At 46.7% G+C, this 17659-nt stretch overlaps 1 protein-coding gene across 1 annotated transcript in view; it reads left to right on the forward strand.

Moving 5' to 3' along the window:
• The first annotated feature begins 1310 nt into the window (after positions 1–1310).
• The window catches only part of LOC137518507 (polycystin-1-like protein 1), a 330792-nt gene continuing 314443 nt past the window's right edge, over positions 1311–17659 (forward strand). The window contains exon 1 of the mRNA XM_068236461.1: positions 1311–1406. The gene's annotated coding sequence lies outside the window, so the exon portion shown is untranslated. The remainder of the gene's footprint in view (positions 1407–17659) is intronic.

Below are 17659 nucleotides of genomic sequence, written 5' to 3' on the forward strand. Positions count from 1 at the left end.
TGTTATCTATGCAAAACAGCTTCTTTGAGCTCTATGGACTTGATTCACAAAGCGATGCAAACTGTTTAGCACGGCTGTGCTAAACAGTTAGCACGTGAAGTGCCGTTCGCGGACTTTAGCGCACGCAAAGTTCTGCGATCGCGCGCAAAAGTCCGCGAACGGCACTTCACGTGCTAACTGTTCAGCACACCCGTGCTAAACAGTTTGCACCCCTTTGTGAATCAAGCCCTATAACTTTATAAAGTCGTGGACAGCACAAAGCATGAAGCACTCTTCTCAACCGTCTCTCATTGTTTCCTCTTTGTTTATGGTTTTTCTGCAGAGAAAAGTTCAAAGGGTCAGTAGCCTGCTCTGTGAAATCATTTAAAATGCTGAGTGCATTGTGGAAACTGCAATTATTAGAGAATGATGCAATGTTATTAAAGAAAACTATAAACCTGAAAGAAAATGACACTATTGTGTTTGCTACTAATGTTCTATTAATTATCCGTATTACACAACCAATTCATTATATCATTAGTTTTTTTTCCGCTTCAGTATCACTTTAAGGGCGCCTAATCTTAATGCCCCATATTGTTTGTGTAATTTAAATGAGTATATGAGTATTTATGGTTTTATTTAACAAGGAATAAAAGGAAATAATTGAGTCAAAATGTAAAAATAAACTTTTTACTTAAATATAAGTTTAAGTAAGTTTGTTGAAAAACGATCATTTGTAACATAGGTGGGAATCGTGACAGCTGCTGAGAAAGCATAGGCAACAGTTTTAGAAACAATTATACAGTTTTAGAAATTATTATTTGTTAAATAATGGGTTGTTTTAATGGATACATTTGGTATGGAGATGAAAGTTAAAGGTAACAAGCGATATAGTTGTTATATTTACGTGGCACCTTTTTTTATACACTTGGCGCCAATAAAGAAAAGATTTGCATTGATGTGAATGGGGTGCACTTCTTTTTAGGCGCCATTGTTATGCTCTACCATTCCAATGGCGATTCCAGAAATTGCTTTGAAGGGTGGACTGGATGCTTGTGTCATTGCATAGCTTCCCAAAGGGAGTACTTTGAAGGTTACAATACTAATATTCAGCAATAAGTTAAGCAGCAATTTTCAGGGATGAGTTTGCAAACTTAATGGTCAGAGAGTTGCATTACAATGGAAACTATACTCACATAGCAAATAAATGTCATTTTATGTTTGTGAATACTTACTACTGTGAAATTACCTTGCAGATTTTACTCATGGCCAGTTTTGTGGCATGGACAAACAAAGAGAAGAGTGATTTTTTTGTGAAAGCATTTAGTGAAGATGTGACACAGATTGCTGATGAACAATTTTTACAGTTAGCATACTTAACAACTCCATCTCTTCAAAGTGATAATGAAGCATCACATTTTGATAAGGTATGACTACTAACAGTGGGGAATTTAATTTGTACAATAATGATAAATATGCAAATAGTATGCATTTTGCTGGGAGTAATATTTCACATACTTATGGCTCCGTTTTTGCAAATTAAACACAGGCCCATGTCCATGATGCAGCATGAGGCAACTTCTTCATGCGGCAAAGGTGTGGGGTGGCGCCAGGCAGCAACCGGAAGTGGTCACTTCTTGAGTGATGCTGCAGCCGACCCGCCATTCGCCTGGCCGTTCTGCCCAGCAATGCATTAGAAAATCATAGTGGTATCTTTTTCCCTCTTCTGTCATCCCTCACCTTCGAATAAACAATTAGCCTCCTCATCCACATGACTTCTCTTCACACAGTCAACAGTCACAGCAGCCCCAGACTGCAGCTCCCTCTCTAGATATTTTCCAGGCACACAAGCTGCAAGGCAGAGAGAGATGCGGACAGTGATTGAGCCATGTATCGCTTCCGCCCGGGCGGCTATTAGTGTGTCTCATCACAAGATACAACAGCTCTTCAGTATGTGTAGAGAGCAGGGGGAGAGAAGACCTGTCTCCCGGAACTATTTGCTAGAGAACAGAGGTGCCAACAGGATAAAAAGTGATAAAAACTTTAAAATTGCTAGGGAGGCAGTGGTGGACTTACCTCCGGAAAGCAGACAGGAACAACTGTCTGAATAAAACAATTGAATTTATTAAGAGTGGTACTCTTAATAAAATCAATTGTTTGATTCAGACAGTTGTTCGTATCTGCTTTCTGGAGGTAAGTTCATCATTGCCTCCCTAGCAATTTTAACCACTTAAGCCCGAAGGGTTGTCTATTTTTTGCATCTGAGCAACTTTCACCTCCCATTCATTTTCCAATAACTTTTTCACTACTCATCACAATGACTTGGTCTATATCTTCTTTTTTCCGCCATCAATTAAGCTTTCTTTAGGTGATACATTTTGCTAAGAATTATTTTATTCTAAATCCATTTTAACAGGATTATTAAGAAAGAAATGGGAAAAAAATCATTATTTCTCAGTTTTTGGCCATTATAGTTTGAAATTAATACATGCTACTGTAATTAAAACCCATGTATTTTATTTGCCCATTTGTCCCGCTTATTACTCCATTTAAATTATGTCCCTATCACAATGTATGGCGCCAATATTTTATTTGGAAATAAAGGTGAATTTTTTAAATTTGCGGCCATCACTATTTACAAGCCCATAATTTTAAAAAATATATGAATATACTCCTTTGACATGCATATTTAAAAAGTTCAGACCCTTAGGTAACTATTTATGTTTTTTTTTTCTTTCTTTTTAATTGTAATTTTTGTTTTTTTTGTATTAAAAATTGTATGTGGGTAATTTTTGATATGGGAGGTAAACAGCTAATTATAAATGTAAAAAATGTATTTATTTATAAAAAAAAATGGATGTGTGTGTGGTTTTACTGTTTGGCCACAAGATGGCCACAGTGAAAAAGTCGTGGAAGCGTGATCATACGCTTCCAGGAAGAAGAATGAAGACTGGGAACTTTTTGAAACTCACGAAAACTGCAGCGTCTGATGAGACGCTGTCGGCTTTTCTGCAGGGGGATTCGATCAATGAAAGGGATCTATAATCCCTTTCATTGATTGCTGGGCTAACAACCCACGGGAGTGTATGCAGCCCAACTGGACGAGAATGTTTGTCCAGTTGGGCTTAAGTGGTTAAAGTTTTTATCACTTTTTATCCTGTTGGCGCCTCTGTTCTCTAGCAAATACACTGTGTTCACCCCTGGTGGAGGGGTGACCTACCCCTACCTTTCCGATCTACAGAGAGCGACAGGTCTAATCTCCTCACCTGCATTTACAGTGGTTGCCTGAGTGGTAACCCTTGTTTGTGAGTATCTCACTGTTTATCATTTACACGTTATCCTGTACATACTACACCATATTGGGCTCTCGGTGTCTCACTTTTGTCTCCTGGAACTGTGTGGTATGGATTGTGTAAGAACTAAGTGTACAGGCAGAATCACTGCAGAGAGGTCTGATATGAAGTCTGCAACAAAAGTTTTTATGACCAGCCGAGTCATGACCTCAGGTCAGTACACTCTCCTCCTGCCATGTATCTCTCGCCCTCTTCCTTGCTTCCCTTTAACCCTTTCTACAGATACACAACCTCTAGGCTCACAAGGCCCAGCATGCCCTCTCAGACCAGGCTGAGACTTTCAATTTTACAATAAAACTAAAATGTATAGTTCTAATTCATAAAGGTGCAGCTCCTCAGCATGGTCTGAAATGTAGCACATGCTGAGCCTTATGGTTCCACACAGGATACATTTGTCACAGATTAAGGTAAAATCGAAAAATCCCTTCCTGATGTATGTGTGTGGTATGGATTGTGTAAGAACTAAGCGCACAGGCAGAGTCACTGCAGAGAGATCTGATATGAAGTCTGCAACAAAAGTTTTTAAGACCAGCAGAGCCATGACCTCAGGTCAGTACACTCTCCTCCTGCCATGTATCTCTCGCCCTCTTCCTTGCTTTCCTTTAACCATTTCTACAGATACACAACCTTTAGGCTCACAAGGCCCAGCATGCCCTCTCAGACCAGGCTGAGACTTTCAGGCAGGGAACATACTTGACTGTTTGCGTGCGCGTTTTCTGCACAGAAAAACTGAGAACTGTTAATCAATGGGCTAGTCCACATTTAATATGTTATTGACATTCTGCATCCTGATTCTGCAGTCAGTTTTCTCTATCAAATACATCAGCTGCTGTGAAAAAACGCACGCGTTTTCCTGCATAGAAACACACTTGGTGTGCAGAAAAAGTATGCAGGAAAACGCGTGCTGAAAAACTGAGACAAGTGTGTTTCCTGCCTCAATTTTACAAATAAAACTAAAATGTATAGTTCTTATTCATAAAGCTGCAGCTCCTCAGCATGGTCTGAAATGTAGCACATGCTGAGCCTTATGGTTCCACACAGGAAGTATTTGTCACAGATTAAAGGGATACTGTAGAGGGGTCGGGGGAAAATGAGCTGAACTTACCCGGGGCTTCTAATGGTCCCCCGCAGACATCCTGTGTTGGCGCAGCCACTCACCGATGCTCCGGCCCCGCCTCCAGTTCACTTCAGGAATTTCTGACTTTAAAGTCAGAAAACCACTGCGCCTGCACGCCCGTGTCCTCGCTCCCGCTGATGTCTTCAGGAGTGTACTGCGCAGACACAGACCATACTGGGCCTGCGCTGTGCGCTCTTGATGACATCAGCGGGATCGAGGACACGGCAACGCAGGCGCAGTGGTTTTCTGACTTTAAAGTCTGAAATTCCAGAAGTGAACCGGAGGCGGGGCCGGAGCATCGGTGAGTGGCTGCGCCAACACAGGATGTCTGCGGGGGACCATTAGAAGCCCCGGGTAAGTTCAACTAATTTTCCCCTGACCCCCCTACAGTATCCCTTTAAAGCTGTCTATTCCAAACCATCCCACCAATGTAAAATGCAAGCAAAATCAGCAGGCAGTAGCAGTGTTAGGGAGTGTTGCCCAATGACTCCATACTGAATAGGTGCTGGCTTACTGAACAGGTAGAACCCAGGTCTCCTGTGTCATCTGTACACGGACATGATGGTGCAGTTCATGTGCTGTGCATTCATTCCAAATAGGTGGGGGTGGGGGGGGGGGGCGCATCCTCACAAGTTTGCATCTGGTGGCAAAAAGTCTAAAACCGGCCCTGATTAAAGGGAACCTGAGATGAAAGGAAATAAAAGTTTTATACATACCTGGGGCTTCCTCCAACCCCCTCCAGGCTTATCGCTCCCTCCCTACCCCCTCCGCCTCCTGGATCTTCTCAAATTAGCCACAGAAAGTCCTCCGGTCCACGGCACACTGCACACTGCTCGTTTACCTTCTGAGCTCGCAGCTGCCTCCTCTAGGACAGTCCCCGACCCCCTTGCCTCCATAATAGAACTCAGATCATCAGCTATCTGCTTCGCCACGTGAAGATACAAGAGAGCAGTTCCCGTGGTAATGGCGCATATACAGGAATTAAGTACTTCCGATGCACCGCTACAGGGAGCCGCTCTCCTGTTCTGATTTGAGGTCTATTATGGAGGCGAGTGGGCCATTGACTTTCCTAGAGGAAGCCATCGCCGGCTCAGAAGGTAAAACCAGTGGTGGCCAAGGGGAGGGAGGGGCGGGTGGGATGCCGGTGTAGCATCCCTGTCGTCTGAAGCACGCCATTCACCTGAAGCGGACCGCCCCTGCCCAGGAGATTACTTAGAAAAATTGATATTGGAGAGATTTAGAATACATAGGGCTTGATTCACTAAGACAAATAGCATGCCTTATCAAAGTTATCATCATGCCTTATCAGAGTAACATGTAAACAAATCAACTACATAGTTTATGTAGTTTATATAAATATATGATAACAAGTTGGATTCTTTAATGGTGTGGATTAACAACAATAACAATAACAATAATATTTATATAGCGCTTTTCTCCCTGGGGACTCAAAGCTCTGTGACCCTGCATTATGCAGTCTCAAAGGCTAGGGAAAAGAGGTGAGTTTTTAGCCTTTTTTTAAAGCTGTCCAGAGAGGGAGCCTCTCGTACTTATTGTGGAAGTGAGTTCCATAGAGTAGGGGCTGCGTAGGAAAAGGCCCGAGCACCAAATGTTAAGTGTATCCTGGGAATAATCAGCTTCATCTTGTTGGCAGAGCGGAGGGTGCGTGGAGGGGCATAAAGTTCCAATAGATCCGCAATGTATTTGGGTCCCATGTGGTTTAGAGCCTTGAATGTCAGCAGGCAGATCTTAAAATTGATTCTCCATTTTACTGGCAACCAGTGAAGAGTTTGCAGTACTGGGGTGATGTGTGAGCTGCGGGGGGCATTGGCTAGGATTCTGGCTGCAGCATTCTGTACTAGCTGTAAGGGGCGCAGAACCTTTTCTGTAGATCCGATGAACAGGGCGTTGCAGTAGTCTAGGCGGGAGGATACAAATGCATGAACCAGGGCAGGTAGGTCTTCAGCTGGGATAAGGTGTTTGATTTTCGCTATATTTCTTAGATGGAAGAAGGAAGACTTGACGACAGCTGATATCTGCTGTTTGAGTTTTAGATTTCCATCCAGGATCACCCCAAGGTTTCGCACAGAGTCTTTATACTGTACAGTATCAGTGGTGCTCAGCAGAGCTCGAATATTCGAGTAGCTCGAATATTCGAGCTCTTTTTCAGCTATTCGAGCTCGGTATTCGAGCTCCGAATAGCTGCAGCTATTCGAATGGGCTATTCGAGTAAACGCGAATAGCCCATTCACTATTCGAGCAAACGGCGCTATTCGAGCTCGGGTACCGAGCTCGAATAGCGTCATAGCCCAGATTGATGTCCTTAGAGCCAATCAGAGGGCTCCCAGGCCCTCTGACGGCAGCCAATCACAGAGGGGGACCCTGGCCAGCCCCTACCCTATAAATAGCGGCCGCCATGTTCCGTATCTCCGTCCTTGCCTGAGACTTGCATAGAGAGAGAGTTGCTCCTTTGTGCTTTGGCTTAGCAAGAGCTTTATTGTGGTCATTTACCTAGCGTTTTTGCTCACATACACCTCCTATACACACCTATATTGTTGTTAGTTAGATAGACATTGTATTTTAGTTAGTAGCTTTTGTGTTACATAGAGAGAGACTCAGACAGCTGCTGCAGGCTTACAGCTTTAGGCCTCAGGGCCTGCCTGTGTGGGCAGCTGTCCTCCTGTCCTCTGTTAGTTTATTTCTCATTAGTATTAGACAGTATTAGATAGTATTAGACAGTATTTCTGCTGTCCCTTTACTACTTAGTGATTGTATTTTGTATTGTAGTTATATACTACTGTAACTGTACTAGGACACTCACTGTCACTGTTCATACTAGGCTACTAGCTCGGACTCCTGCGTGTGTGTGTGCACTCACTGTCTGTGTACTGTACACACACTCTATTTCCTTCTGATTACTGATTGATTATTGTAAATTCTACTTCCTGACAGTTACTACTTACTTACTGTAGTAGGGACACTCACTCAGTCACTGTTCATAGGCCAGCTCCTGCGCGTGTTTGCGCGTGCGTGCACTCACTGTCTGCAGTGTACACACACTCTATTTCCTTGTGATTACTACTGATATTGATTATTGTAACTGCTGCTAGTTGTACTTCCTGACTGTTACTACTTACTTACTGTACTAGGGACACTCACTCACTCTCTGTTCATAGGCCAGCTCCTGCGCGTGTTTGCGCGTGCGTGCACTCACTGTCTGTAGTGTACACACACTCTATTTCCTTGTGATTACTACTGATTATTGTAACTGCTGCTAGTTGTACTTCCTGACTGTTACTACTTACTTACTGTACTAGGGACACTCACTCACTCACTCTCTGTTCATAGGCCAGCTCCTGCGCGTGTTTGCGCGTGCGTGCACTCACTGTCTGTAGTGTACACACACTCTATTTCCTTGTGATTACTACTGATAGTGATTATTGTAACTGCTGCTAGTTGTACTTCCTGACAGTTACTACTTACTTACTGTAGTAGGGACACTCACTCAGTCACTGTTCATAGGCCAGCTCCTGCGCGTGTTTGCGCGTGCGTGCACTCACTGTCTGCAGTGTACACACACTCTATTTCCTTGTGATTACTACTGATTATTGTACCTGCTGCTAGTTGTACTTCCTGACTGTTACTACTTACTTACTGTACTAGGGAGTCGGGACACTCACTCAGTCACCTCACCCACCAACCCACCCCATTAAAGTACCCCACTTTTCTCCCGCCCTTTTCAAAAACGTTTGTGTTTACGCCCAAAACATCGAAGATGTCTGGAAGTGGCAGCCAGCGCGGTTTGGGCAAGGGGAAGGGCAGCAAGGGAATCAGGAGGAGAGGGAGCAGCATTGTGGCAAGCCGCGGCCGCGCCACCATGCACAGTTCCGCAGCAGCAGCAGCGTCAGTGGCTAACATTCCTCCCATAGCCACTGGCCGTGGACGCCTTGGGCGCCGCCCAGCAGGAGCATCTGCAACTCACGCTGCAGAGACACAGCAGCAGCAGCGTGTAGCACCTGCTCCGATTTTCCTCCAGCCGGGTCTGAAACATCCCATTGAGGAAAAGGATGCAGACACTGTGGTGCAACTGATGACGGAGGATGAGCAGCCCGCCATCAGCTCTGCATCCGAGGCCTCCACCCTCACCACCACCACCACCACCACCACCACCCCTGTTCGCAGCAGCCGCCCAGCAGGGTCTGGGGAGGAGGCCAGTTCACCGTCACTCGCCGACCTGTCATTCAGCAGTCTTTTGACCCCAGGCATCATGAGTAAATTGTCTGCTGTTGTTGGCGATCTTGAGGAGGAGATGCTGATGGGCACTTTGGGGGATGAGGGATTGGACAGCAAGACTGTGGCGACAGTCAAGCAGCCCATCCATGCATCAGGAGAGGAGTTTGGGGGGTCATCATCCCAGCAGGACATGTTTCAGGAGGGCGAGGATGATGATGACCCGGTGACAGACAGAGACTGGGTGCCACCACCTCCAGGGGATGTCGTCCTCAGCAGCTCTGAGAAGGAGGAGGATGATGCGCTTGTGGGCCTTGCAAGGAGGCGCATCATTGCAAGCATTGGCAGCAGTAGGCAGGTCCCACAGCCTGCTGGTGTCTCAGGCTCAGCAGCAGCAGCAGCAGCATCTGCCAGTACCACCACCAGCCGCACCCAAGCCCCCCCCCCAACCACCACAGGGAGACAGGCGGCAGCAGCGCTTCCATGCCGTAGGGGGATGTTTCTGTCACCAATCTGGCGATTTTTCACCATGCCCACTGTGTACAGCAAGTACGCCACTTGCAACCACTGTCAGCGGAAGTTGAGCAGAGGTGCAGACCCCTTAAAGTTCAGCACCAGCTCGCTCATCAACCACCTTTCTGCGAAACATTTCCACCAGCATGAGGAGTTCCAGAGGCTGAAGGCATCTGGTGCTGGCAGTGGCACCACACCCATCACTGCACAGCCTTCAGCTGCAGCAGCAGCAGCAACAGCAGCCACCCGCCCTCCTGCTCCTCCAGCAGCACCAGCAGGAGGCCGGAAACGCACTGCTCCTCCCCCCTCTGCAACTCCTGCCGCCGACACTGAGGCCTGTTCTGGCAGCCAGTCCTCAGTGGCCTCCTCCGCTGTGTCTGCTGATTCACGTGCCAGCAAAAGGCCACGCCAGAGCCTTTTGAGCAAGTCCTTCCAGGGGGTGGTTAGGGCTCTGCCTCCCAGCAGCCGTCGCGTGCGGCAGCTGAACGGCTTGCTGGCACGGGCCATGTGCTCCCAACTCCTGCCGTACACGCTCGTGCAGGAGGGGAGCGACATTCGTGCGCTGCTTGCTTGCGCAGCCCCAGACTGGCAGCTCCCCAGCAGACACTTTTTCTCCCGCAAGGCCATTCCTGCACTGCACCGCTTTGTGATGGCCAATGTGGAGCGAGGGCTGGAGCACGCGGTTGGTGAAAGGGTCCACGTCACCATGGACTCCTGGAGCAGCCGCTTCGGGACAGGCCGCAACCTGTCCTTCACTGTCCACTGGGTCAGCTTGGTGGAAGGGGGTGAGGATGGGAGAGCAGCAGCGGGCACAGCAGCAGCAGCAACACAGTGGGTGGTGCCACCCCGCAGGGTCAGGGGAACTGCAGCAGGTTCCTCCGATCCTCTGCCATCCTCCGGCACACCTGGCCAAACCCCCCGCCTCAGCAGCAGCGTGAAGGCCCGCCACTGCCAAGCGCTGCTGCACTTGGTCAGCCTTGGGAAGACCAAGCTGACGGCAACCCATGTGTTGGCCAAACTCCAGGAGCAGGAGAGGATTTGGCTGACCCCCAGAGGCCTCAGAGTCGGAGAGGTGGTGGCCGACAATGGGGCCAATCTGGTTGCCGCAATAGACAGGGGAAACCTGACCCACATCCCCTGTCTTGCCCACGTGCTGAACCTGGTGGTGCAGAAGTTCTTGCGCACCTACCAGGGGATGGGCGAACTGCTGGAAACGGCAAGGAACGTTGTGCGTCACATCCGGCGCTCGGCTGCAGCCTGTGCGAGCCTGGAAGACGTGCAAAAGGAGCTGGATCTGCCACGCCATCGGCTGATCCTTGACGTTCCGACTCGCTGGAACTCCACCCTGGCGATGTTGGAGCGTCTGGTTGAACAGAAGCGCACTGTCAAACAGTACCTTGCCCTGGCCACTGTTTCCGCCGCTCAGAGAAGGGACAAGACCAGCAACATCCCGTCCATCATCCCCGATGATGACTGGAGGCACATGCAGCAGGTGTGCTTAGTGCTGGCTCCCTTTCTGCAGGCCACTAACATGGTGAGCAGGGACCATGCTATGGTCTGCGAGTGGGTGCCCCTGGTTTGTCTGCTGAACAGGGCCCTCGATGCTTTGCTGGAACAGGGAGCGGCAGCCTTGGACCAGCAGGAGCGGCAAGCAGCTGCACAGTCCACCTCTGAGGGGGAGGAGGAGGAGGACTTGGTGGAGGTCCCTGACCTTGCTGCTGATGAGGGGGAGCAGCACAGTGCAGCTGAGTTGGTGCGGGGGTGGAGAGAGGATGAGGCTGACGAGGCAGAGGAGGAGGATGAGGACAGCAGCACTGCCGTCGATGTGCCAGCAGACGTGGCCCGCCTCTTCCCAATGGCAGCGCACATGCTGACGTGCCTGCGCAGAGACCCCAGGGTGATCCAGATGAAGCAGAGGGAGGACATCTGGATCAGCATGATGTTGGACCCACGCCTCAAGGGGAAGTTGAGCCAGTTCCTGCCGCCTGCAGGAGGAGACCCAGCGCAACAAATAAGGAGCTTGCAGCAGGCCCTTGTTGAGCGCTTGGAGGAAGCCTTCCCCCAGCCTTCCACCCCCACTGTCCAGCAGCCAGCACAGAGGCAGCAGCAGGTGCCTGCATCCAGCAGCAAGCGCCCCACAGACCTGCTGTCTCTCAGCCACGAGCTCTACAGGACTGTAGAGGCTCCGGCAGCAGTGACTAGAGAGGAGGTGCATGCAGCAGCATCCTCCACCGGTCACAGCCAGCGCCTGACCCGCATGGTGGCTGACTACATGGGGTCCTACAGCGGGCTTGACAGCAATGCCCCTGTTGATCCCATGGAGTATTGGGTCAAGCGCCTGGAGATCTGGAGCGAGCTGGCGCAGTACGCCCTGGAAGTGCTGTCCTGCCCCCCTTCCAGCGTGCTGTCCGAGCGCTGCTTCAGTGCAGCTGGTGGTGTGGTCACCGAGAAACGCTCACATCTGTCTCACAAGTCTGTGGACAGACTGACGTTTCTCAAGATGAACCAGGCGTGGGTGGAAGGCGAGTTCCTGGCCCCTGTTGTCGGCGAGAGGGGGACATGAACTGGCTAAGAACCATCGTTAATGTGCCTTACCACCCTTTACCACCTCCTGGCTCCTGCTCACTAAGCCAGCCTGGTTCACTTTGACTATTACGTCGCCTGCAGCCACACATTTTACACCTACAGTGGGCTGCTGTGTACTGCCCTTCTGCTGTCTGTCTGTGTTTCCCACTGCCAGGGTACACAGATTTACCTTCTGCTGCCACTCTGCCACCAGCTATTACGTCAAACAATAGCTATATATCTGTGTAATTTGTTTTACAAACAAAACCAAAAAAACATAAAAAAAAAAAAAAGGTTTAATTTTTCTGAGGTGCCCGGGTTGAAAACTGTGTTGTCCCAGTTGTGTATTGGACACGATGTGGGCTGCACGACCGCTGTCTGGGACCTCCTGTTGTGTTCATTTACGGCCTGGTATCGCCGCTAGGTACCAGGGCTATTATGTCACGCTGCCTGCCTGCTGCCACACTCACACTACTCCTCCATTCCTCCTGCTGATGCTGCTGTCTGTCTGTGTTTCCCAACGCCAGGGTACACAGATTAACCTTCTGCTGCCACTCTGCCACCAGCTATTACGTCAAAAAATAGCTATATCTGTGTAATTGGTTGTAAAACCAAAACTACAAAACCATAAAAAAAAAAAAAAAGGTTTAATTTTTCTGAGGTGCCCGGGTTGAAAACTGTGTTGTCCCAGTTGTGTATTGGACACGATGTGGGCTGCACGACCGCTGTCTGGGACCTCCTGTTGTGTTCATTTACGGCCTGGTATCACCGCTAGGTACCAGGGCTATTATGTCACGCTGCCTGCCTGCTGCCACACTCACACTACTCCTCCATTCCTCCTGCTGATGCTGCTGTCTGTCTGTGTTTCCCAACGCCAGGGTACACAGATTTACCTTCTGCTGCCACTCTGCCACCAGCTATTACGTCAAAAAATAGCTATATCTGTGTAATTGGTTGTAAAACCAAAACTACAAAACCATAAAAAAAAAAAGGTTTAATTTTTCTGAGGTGCCCGGGTTGAAAACTGTGTTGTCCCAGTTGTGTATTGGACACAATGTGGGCTACACGACCACTGTCTGGGACCTCCTGCCTGCTGTGTTTATTTACAGCCCTGGTATCACCGCTAGGTACCAGGGCTATTATGTCACGCTGCCTGCCTGCTGCCACACTCACACTACTCCTCCATTCCTCCTGCTGATGCTGCTGTCTGTCTGTGTTTACCAACGCCAGGGTACACAGATTTACCTTCTGCTGCCACTCTGCCACCAGCTATTACGTCAAAAAATAGCTATATCTGTGTAATTGGTTGTAAAACCAAAACTACAAAACCATAAAAAAAAAAAAAGGTTTAATTTTTCTGAGGTGCCCGGGTTGAAAACTGTGTTGTCCCAGTTGTGTATTGGACACAATGTGGGCTACACGACCGCTGTCTGGGACCTCCTGCCTGCTGTGTTTATTTACAGCCCTGGTATCACCGCTAGGTACCAGGGCTATTATGTCACGCTGCCTGCCTGCTGCCACACTCACACTACTCCTCCATTCCTCCTGCTGATGCTGCTGTCTGTCTGTGTTTCCCAACGCCAGGGTACACAGATTTACCTTCTGCTGCCACTCTGCCACCAGCTATTACGTCAAACAATAGCTGCTCACATTACTCCTCCATTCCTCCTGCTGCTGCTGCTGCTGTCTGTCTGTCTGTGTTTCCCAACGCCAGGGTACACAGATTTACCTTCTGCTGCCACTCTGCCACCAGCTATTACGTCAAAAAATAGCTATATCTGTCTGTGTAATTTGTTGTAAAAACAAAACTACAAAACCATAAAAAAAAAAAAAAGGTTTAATTTTTCTGAGGTGCCCGGGTTGAAAACTGTGTTGTCCCAGTTGTGTATTGGACAAAATGTGGGCTGCACGACCGCTGTCTGGGACCTCCTGCCTGCTGTGTTTATTTACAGCCCTGGTATCACCGCTAGGTACCAGGGCTATTATGTCACGCTGCCTGCCTCATTGACTGCCTGCTGCCACACACTCATCCTCCTCCTCCTGCTGCTGAATTTACCTCCTGCTGTCTGTGTGTTTCCACTGCCAGGGAGCACATACAATGGCGCTTCCAACATGCGTGCGCCACCAGCTATTTGTTACGCTCAAAAATAGCTGCATTTCTTTAAAAAAAAAAATTTGAAAAGAGAAATAAGTGAAGAAGAAGACGATATAGAAGAAGATGAAGAAGATGAAGAAGAAGAAGAAGAAGATGAAGAAGAAGAAGATGAAGAAGAAGAAGAAGAAGAAGAAGAAGAAGAAGGAGAAGGAGAAGAAGATGAAGATGAAGAAGAAGAAGATGAAGAAGAAGAAGATGAAGAAGATGAAGATGAAGATGAAGAAGAAGAAGATGAAGAAGAAGATGAAGAAGAAGAAGATGAAGAAGAAGAAGATGAAGAAGAAGAAGATGAAGATGATGAAGAAGAAGATGAAGAAGAAGATGAAGATGAAGAAGATGAAGATGAAGAAGATGAAGAAGATGAAGAAGAAGAAGATGATGAAGAAGAAGATGAAGAAGATGATGAAGAAGAAGAAGATGAAGAAGATGAAGATGAAGAAGATGAAGAAGAGGAAGATGAAGAAGAAGATGAAGATGATGAAGAAGAAGAAGATGAAGAAGATGAAGAAGAAGAAGATGATGAAGAAGACGAAGAAGATGAAGAAGAAGATGAAGAAGATGAAGAAGAAGAAGATGAAGAAGATGAAGATGAAGAAGATGAAGAAGAAGAAGAAGAAGAAGAAGAAGAAGAAGATGAAGAAGAAGAAGATGAAGAAGATGAAGAAGATGAAGAAGATGAAGAAGATGAAGAAGAAGATGAAGAAGATGAAGAAGAAGAAGATGAAGAAGAAGATGAAGAAGAAGATGAAGAAAAAGAAGATGAAGAAGAAGAAGATGATGATGAAGAAGATGAAGAAGAAGAAGAAGAAGAAGAAGAAGACAATATAAAAGAAGAAGAAGATATAGAAGAAGATATAGAAGAAGAAGATATAGAAGAAGAAGATATAGAAGAAGAAGAAGAAGAAGAAGAAGAAGATATAGAAGATAAAGAAGAAGAAGAAGAAGTATATACAGTACTGAACAAATTTCTGGACACAACTTCTCTTTTCAACTTTTTTTTTTTAAAGGAACATCCCCACATAATCACTTGCTGTTGTTACTTGGAAAAAAAGAGGTTTCTTGCATCATTCACCCTCAAAACAAGTGTTGGAAGCTATTTAAGGCCATTTCGAATAGTCAGCTCGAATAATGAGCTCGAATACCGACTCGAATAGTGAGCTCGAATTGCGAGGTCGAATCGAATAGTAAAAATTATTCGACTCGAATATTCGACTGATCTCGAATAATTTACTATTCGAATTCGACCTAACTCGAATTTTGAAAAGGGGTATTTGAGCACCACTATACAGTATCTCCCCCAATTGCTAGTTTGAGGTGGTGAGCGTTTTGAACTTTATCCATCATGTGTGGACCACCTACCACCAACACCTCTGTTTTGTCAGAGTTCAGCCTCAGCCAGCTGGTGTTCATCCAATTTTGTAAATCCACTAGACACGCATTTATGGATGCTGATGGGTCTTGGGTGCCAGGCTTGAAGGACAGATACAGTTGTGTGTAATCTGCGTAACAATGGTATCCTAGGCCATAGTTCTGGATTATTTTGCCCAGTGGGAGCATGTAGACTGCAAAGAGTAATGGTGATAGTACAGAACCCTGTGGAACTTCATAGGGAAGTGGCACTGGATTAGAGTAGTGTGTGCCCAGACATACTTGCTATGTCCTGCCAGATAGGAAGGTCTGAAACCAGCTAAGAACAGTACCCCTTAGGCCACAGTAATTCTTCAGTCGCTGGATTAGTATTTCATGATCCACAGTATCAAATGCTGCAGACAAGTCAAGAAGAATCAAAATTGAGCAATTATTATTATTATTATTATTTAGTATTTATATAGCGCCAACATATTACGCAGCGCTGTACAGTGTATATATATATCTTGTCACTAACTGTCCCTCAAAGGAGCTCACAATCTAATCCCTACCATTGCCATATGTCTATATTATGCAGTGTAAGTACTGTAGTCTAGGGCCAATTTTAGGGGGAGCCAATTAACTTATCCGTATGTTTTTGGAATGTGGGAGGAAACCGGAGTGCCTGGAGGAAACCCACGCATACACGGAGAGAACATACAAACTCTTTGCAGATAGTGCCCTGGCTGGGATGCGAACCAGGGACCCAGCGCTGCAAGGCGAGAGAGCTAACCACTGCTGCCCCAATCACCCTTGTCCCTTGCAGTATGTAGATCATTCATTACTCGGACTAATGCCGTTTCAGTGCTGTGCCTTTTCCTGAATCCTGACTGAAAAGTATCAAAGATGTTGTTATCTGTAAGCCTGGCTTCCAGCTGGTTGGCGACTACTTTCTCAATAACTTTTGATAGGAATGGTAAGTTCGCCACAGGTCTGTAGTTGGTTACAGAATCAGGATCTAGTGATGGTTTCTTCAAAAGGGGTTTTATGATCGCTTTCTTTAGTTCTTCTGGGAAAAGTCCACTTTGCAAGGAGCACTGAGTGATTTTGTGAAGTGCTGGCCTGATCAGCTCTGGGCACTGCATTAAGGATCCAGTTGGGCCAGGATCCAGGTCGCAGGTAGTGGGGCGGAGACTTTGAATGAGAATTCCAAAATCTTCTTCACTCAGAGTGTCAAAGACTTGTCATGGTGGTACGGTAGTAGGCAGATGCAAAGTCCAGTGGTCAATTGATGTTGGTGTAATGCTGGCACGGATGGTAGACACCTTGTTTGTGAAGAAGGCAGAGAATTCTTCACACCTTTCCCTGGAGAATGTGGTTGGGGCTTTTAGGCAGGAAGGATTGCAGAGTGATTCCACTGTGTGGAAGAGTTGACCAGCTCTGTTGTTGGCTATAGATATTTTGTGCGAGATAAAGTCTGATTTTTTTCTTGGTTATTGCTTGTTGGTATTGTCTGAGGTGTTGAATTAGGCTAGATTTGTGCTCCTCAGACCCTGATTTACGCCACTGTCTTTCAAGTCTGCGCCCTTTCTTTTTTAGATCCATGATGGTTTTGTCAAACCAATTAGCTTTCTGCTTTTTGGTTGCTGATTTGGTGCGCCATGGGGCAATACTGTCAAGTGTTTCATATATCGTGTTGTTGTACTGGGTTACTAGAGTGTTTGGGTCCATTTGACTGTGGAGCAGATTTGTAAAATCCAGGTTGGCAGTTATTCTCTCCGGTGTTAATTTATTCAGGGGACGGATTTTGATTGTTTCTTTAGGGAGCTGCTTGATAGGGTGATGTTCAATAGTAAACTGTATTATGTGATGGTCTGACCACACCACTGGGGTTACTGTTATGTTACTAATGTTCATTCCAAGGTGGAACAGTAAGTCTAGCGTATGCCCTCCTCTGTGGGTAGCAGATTTTACAACTTGTGTGAAGCCTAGTCCACCCATGAGATTTATTAGTTCATTTGCATTTTGTGATTGAGTGTTATCAGCCCAGATGTTGAAGTCACCAAGGATGATCCATCTCGAATAAGACAGAGTTAGCATTGCCAGAAGTTCTGAGAATTCCTGTAGGAATGGGTCAGCATCTCCGGGGGGACGATAAACCACTAAAATTTTGAAGCCTTTACCAGCTGAGATCTGGGCACCTATACATTCAAAAGACTTTGTTGAGCCAACATTCAGGGCTCTGAGCTGCAGAGTTGTTTTGCCACAAATTGCTACACCCCCTCCTCTGCGGTCTCGTCTTAAATAAATATGATATATTTTTTTCAGTATGAATGATGTTATTGACTCCCTATATATACCTTGTAGATCTTGTTTACTTTAGACCTTTCTTATTTTACA

The sequence above is a fragment of the Hyperolius riggenbachi genome, chromosome 5 (genome assembly GCF_040937935.1).
Source record: "Hyperolius riggenbachi isolate aHypRig1 chromosome 5, aHypRig1.pri, whole genome shotgun sequence".
Taxonomy (NCBI): Eukaryota; Metazoa; Chordata; class Amphibia; order Anura; family Hyperoliidae; genus Hyperolius; species Hyperolius riggenbachi.